Genomic DNA, 6,258 nt, shown 5'->3' on the forward strand with positions numbered 1-6,258 from the left:
ATACAGCATGCCCCCTTTTGGCAGGCCGTACCGCTGCTGAGCGCAACTAATGCAGTTCAATGGGGCCACCCTGCAATCGTGTGCAATGCATGCGATTGCAGCATAGTAGCGCTGCATTTAAAAGCTAACTCTGGCAGTAAGAGGGCGACACATGGCCTTCTCACCGCGCGTCGAACACCTCTGAAAAGCGAAGTGAGCGTTAGTCTCTGCTGCACGTGTGAATGAGCCCTAAGGCTGGGTTCACACATGTCTGGCTGCGGTTTGCAGTCCGGAGTCCAGTGCATTGCTGTTCACCTCTTCAGGTGCGAATTTTTGCCTGAATTTGCCCCTGAACCGGACCCAAAAACGCACAGGACCCCTTTCAAAACTGCACTGCGGCTACCCTGGACATGTTATATGAATTGGATGTGGTTAAAAACACATCTAATGCGCATATATGTAAACCCAGCCTCAAGCATTATTAACCACTATCCATCCTTGCTATAACCAAAAGACAGCTACAGCGACGACCTTAATTGAAGGGAGGGTGTCCATGTATGTCCTCCCATGCATGAGCTGCCTGCACGCTCCCTGCAGAGCGCGCACGGCTCGCTCTGTGATCAGCGAGTCCATGAGACTCGGCTGATCACAGATCTGAGTAAGGGGCCAAATCCTTGCCCCTTACCACGTGATCAGCTGTCAGTCAATGACAGCTGATCACGTGATTTAAACAGCAGCCGGAGATCAGCTTTTTTTTCCTCAAAAAGCTGATCGCCAACTGCTGTCAGAGGGACATTGGTCCCGAAAAGGAGAGGATCATCTGTGCCCATCAGTGCAACCCACCAGCGCCACCTACCAGTGCAGGTCAGTGGCACCTACCAGTGCCACCTATCAGTGCCCACCAGTGCCACCAATCAGTGCCCCATCATCGGTGCTGCCTATCAGTGCCACCTACCAGTGCCTATCATTGCCCATCATCAGTGCCACCCATCAGTACCACCTATCAGTGCCCATCGGTGCCACCTATTTGTGCCCATGAGTGCCACCTATTAGTGCCCTTCAGTGCCACCTATCACGTGATTTAAACAGCAGCCGGAGATCAGCTTTTTTTTCTCAAAAGCCTGATCGCCAACTGCTGTCAGAGGGACATCAGTCCCGAAAAGGAGAGGATCATCTGTGCCCATCAGTGCCACCCACCAGTGCCCACCAGCGCCACCTACCAGTGCAGGTCAGTGGCACCTACCAGTGCCACCTATCAGTGCCCACCAGTGCCACCTATTAGTGCCCATGAGTGCCACCTATCAGTGCCACCTATTAGTGCCCCTCAGTGCCACCTACCAGTGCCTATCGGTGCCACCTATCAGTGCCACCTATCAGTAACCACCAGTGCCACGTTATCAGTGCCACCTTATCAGCAGAATGACAGCTACAGCGCAGGCTTACTTTGCAGGGAGGGCCTCTATTGACGTCCTCCCAAATCGCCAAGTGTGGAGCTGGGTACAAACAATGAGAAAATCAGGCAAACCATCCTCCTGATGTTTCACAGCAATTCGGAACCAAGGAAGGAAATGATATACAAAAATTCTCGTACAAGAAAGAGTTGGTTCACACTGGGGCGACACGACTCTGTACTACTTCGGGGGCGACTTGTGCATTCCCATGCACCACGACTTCGGAGCGACTTGCATGGACTTCACATAATGGAAGTCTATGCAAGTCTCTCCGAGGTCGCCCCGAAGTAGTACAGGACCCTTTTTCTAAGTCGGGGCTCCTATTAGAACGGGTCCTGTAGCGGTCAATGGAGCGCGACTTGTCAGGCTGACAAGTTGCCTGACAAGTCGCGCTAGTGTGGACCGGCTCAAAGGCTTTTTTTGTTGTTGTTTATTGTTTCTGATCGTGTGCAATCTATCGTATCTTATATTTTTTTGTACGAAAACCGTAAACATTGGGCAAAAATCTTTTGTTCTGTCCACGTACAAGAAACATTTTGGAGTTTGTTCCTTCAGAAATTTTTGTTTGGAAAAGTCTGAATCGCATATAGAAAAAATGTGTGAAAACTATAGGAAAATCGAATGATCGTTCCTCGTATAGAATTTTTCTTTAGATTTTCTCATAGTGTATATCCAGCTTGAATGCAGAAGAGACATACTATGTCTTACTATTAGTTTGGCCTGGTTCACACAGGTGCGATTTCAGATGTGACTTCTGTGGCACAGAATCACTTGACAATGGAAATCACATTATTTTCAATGGTGCAAAAGTGCAGCTGCCGTGAATTTTTGAAAAGGTACAGGTGCTACTTTGGTGCTGTTGCAACACAATTTAGACTTCAATGAAAACGCACTAAAACCACATATAAAATGCATGTACATGAGTTTTAGTGCATTTTTGGCAGAGTTTTTGTGAATAAAATACAGTGTCCTTCTCCTACAAAAAAAACACATGAAACATTAAAAATGTGTCGAAATGCATTAAAAATGGACAATGCCGCACTAGAAAATCACACTGAAAAAGGGAATGTGGGCGCTACACTAGTGTGACCCTTGCCTTCATGGCGCTGGACTAGTGATCCACCAAAATGTTGACTGCCAAAAATAGGGTTTTCAGTGTTGTGCTGAAAGCCAAAAAGGTGGCGATAATGGCTGCCGAAAATTCCCACGATTTTCCCCCGATTTGACCTGCTTATGGTGTTTTTTTCATAGGTCATGTGACTCGAAAATTGCATCAAAAACACAAAGCGGATGAATTTTTGATGGGCTCTTGCTGCGTTTTAAATGCATTTCAATGGGGAGGTGCTGACCAAATATGCACCAAAATTGTAGCAAGCAGGATTTTTAACACAACTTCAAAAGGTGCCGATAATGGCCGACAAATAATTAATTTATTTAATTTCATGATGTTAATTAAACAGTCGAATATAATACAATTATTTATAGAAATATATACATTTTTTAAAATCGTCAATTTCGGTTTTGGCCAAGTGCATCCAGAATTTTCCGTTTCGGTTTCGGCGTGGGAATTTTCATTTCGGTGCACCACTATGTTGGACATTTTTTAGAAAAAAACTGGCACATTACAGGAAAATTGGGAAATGATGGTGTCCTAGAAGGGCCATTTCACACGAGCTGCAAAGGGGCAATAAAAACAGGCAGTTGATCTGGGTTTTTTTAAAGGTCCCACCCCTCCATTCCACCCCTCCATTCATAGTTTGTTGTTCATTCATAAAAAACAGAAGAATGGCTTCTCTGATTTGAGGAGGGAGACAAAAAGGACGGGCATAGTTGGGCATTCTTGAAGGGTGTCGGTCCCAGCTCCCTTAGGTCTGGTAGCCTCTGCAGTGACAAAATGGGGGGGGGTATCAGGGGAGGAATACATCAAGGAATGCAGCAGCCAGCAGCACAAGCTACACATTGGATTAACACTAAGTCATGTCTCTGTGCTGTTTTTTTTTTTAACTTGTCCTTTTAATACAGTTTTTGGGCATGTCAGATGTAAAAATAAACACTAAAAAAACTGCCCTGTTTGCCATCAGTAAAAACAAGCCCTAAGGCTCCATTTAAATCTGACATTTTGGGATCCTGGGCAGAATCGCCATTCATGTTCAATGGCACCTAAAATGCGGTCCAGTTTTGCCGCAATTATTGCATGGTAAATCACGCAGCAATCGTGGCAAACTGCAATTCATGAAGCTTGTCCTCCAGATGAAGCTCCAGCTCCTTTATGGGCGACAGTCTTCGCATGCTGAGGTTTGCCACGATTGCTGCGTGAGTTATCGTGGCAAAATTGCACCGCCATGGAAAATGAATGACACCCAAACATCACTGCTGTCTGCTTGGAGCAGGCCAAAAATTAAGCGATCACGTGAGCTAACGTGAGGCAGCTGCAGTATTACACCAATGCTGTAACATAGAGACAATTATGGATGTTTGCTTGATTTTTTTTTTTTAAGCCATACTTCTTCTTTAATTAGTCTGGAACTGAAGGCAAACCCATTTTTTCATTTTGGATGGAGTAAAGGGAGGTTATTAACCCTGTCAGTTTTTTTTTTGCCATATGTGATCATTGGGAAGATTTCCCTTTCTGTCCCATAGCCAAAACAGAAAGTGAAAGGAAATCCCTCCTGGGTGAACAGGGTCACCAGAACTAGTGTACCCATTACAAGATTTCCCCTCTATTCCTGTTCTGGTAACACCCCAAAATTTGGGATTTTCTATTACCTAGGTATTGGATGAACACATCTTCGGTCAAGGTTTTACCCCTGTGCTAGAATGAAGTGAGCTCGTTCAACGCCTGCTGTAGCCCAAAGAACCCACCCGGGGTAGGCCTTCTTTGTGATCTACACTTGGCACCCCAACGAGGTAATGGGGAGCATGTAGGAAGTGTCAGCTGCGTGCCCTAACTGTAGCCAAAACAGGAATTGAAAAGTAATCTCTCCAAAATCAAAGATAGAGGAATATAATCCGAAGCAAACAAAGTGACGTGCCTCCATCCCTAATGGTTAATGCAAACAGAAAACAGAGGTCGTGGGACTTTAAGCGCCGGTTCACACTGGCGCGACGCTACTTTCAGGGGCGACCTCCGAGATCGCGGTGCGAGCAGCGCGCCGCGACCTCGGAGCGGCCGCCACAGACTTCATAACATTGAAGTCTATGGCGGTCGCCTCCTGGTCGCCCCAAAGAAGCTCCGGACCCTTTTTCTAGGTCGGAGCGACTTGTGTCGCTCCTATTAGAACGGGTCTGTAGCTTCCCTATGGGAGGCGACCTGCGGCGACCTGTGAGGCGACCAGGTCGCCTCACAGGTCGCCCTAGTGTGAACCGGGGCTAAATGAGGCAGGTCACGAACTAAGATATACAGAAATAGAATCTGAACGTAATAATTTAATATACAAACAGTAATTGATACAAATGTTGACATCAGTTACAAATATGATGCAGACATGTATACAAAAACGGCTGACACGAAAAAAAATACATATAGTAAAGACATTCTTATAATAGTAATAAGATATATTCAGTAAAAAAGTACATGGTCATCGCTAAATGTTGCATCTATGCATCTAAGTAGCTCTACACATTTCATGGATTCCCTGTCCACTTATCAGGAGCTTAAAGCCAAAGAATTACCTGTAAATGTATAATATGTAGGTTTGTATAGAAATACACGAAATCTTAAAAAAAAAAAAAAAAAGATGCCTCGTCACTATTAGTGCAGCCTTTCAGTGTCCATCAGTGAAGCTGGAAAATTACTTATTTACAAAATTTACTGACAGAAATGAAGAAAACCTTTTTTTTTTTTTTCAAAATTTTCGGCTTTTTTTTTTTTAGTAAAAAATAAAAATCCCAGCAGTGATTAAATACCACCAAAAGAAAGCTCTATTTGTGTGAAAAAAATTTGATAAAAATGTCATATGGGTACAGTGTTGCAACTGTCATTCAAAGTGCGACAGCGCTAATAGCTTGGCCTGGGCATAAAAGGGGTAAAAATGCCCAGTAGGCAAGTGGTTAATTCAGCTTGAGGCTGACACATATATGCAAATTGGAATTTTTAACTGCATCCAATTCTCATATCATGTGAATGTGACCGGCTCCCAATAGAGGCGGTTCACACATGTCCGGGGCAGCCGCGGTGCGTTTTTGGCTGCGGTTCCGGTGTGAATTCATATGGGTACAGTGTTGCATGATCGCGCAATTGTCATTCAAAGTGTGAGAGCGCTGAAAGCTTAAAATTGGCCTGGGCAGGAAGGGGGTGAAAGTGATCGGTAGGCAAGAGGTTAAAATGACGCAGTGCCTTATCGCAAAAAATGTCCTGGTCATGAAGGGGGGTAAACCTTCCGAGGCTGAAGCAGTTAATAAAGGTTTGCCTTTAGTTATACTTTAAATAATGTCTTGCAAAATGTGTGCAACAGAAGATTCTTCTTTGTCCCCCAATGCCATCCATAGACCATATGGCGTTTTATCAGCACAATGAAAGAGCAGCACTAAGCTTTGAACGGGGTTGTCATAGCAACCAGAGGGGTGATTCGCCCATTGAGGAGGATTGTCCCAGATGAGTCTCCGTAGATCGTCTTGACGTTTTGGCATCACGTGACCGACGTAAGGTAACACGGGAAGTTGTGTACGATCCGGAGAGCAGGAAGACTTGAAAAGAGAAGAAAAGGAGGAAGAGGCTGCACCTGCTGCTGGGGTGAGTGGTTCATGGGGGTGTCCTGGCTTTATTAGTGTGCACAGCGGCTCTGTGTAGGACGGAGGACCCCCCCAGGGTGTGAGAACGGGGCCCAGC

This window comes from Pelophylax lessonae (assembly GCF_965119305.1).
Source record: "Pelophylax lessonae genome assembly, chromosome: 4".
NCBI classification, from domain to species: domain Eukaryota; kingdom Metazoa; phylum Chordata; class Amphibia; order Anura; family Ranidae; genus Pelophylax; species Pelophylax lessonae.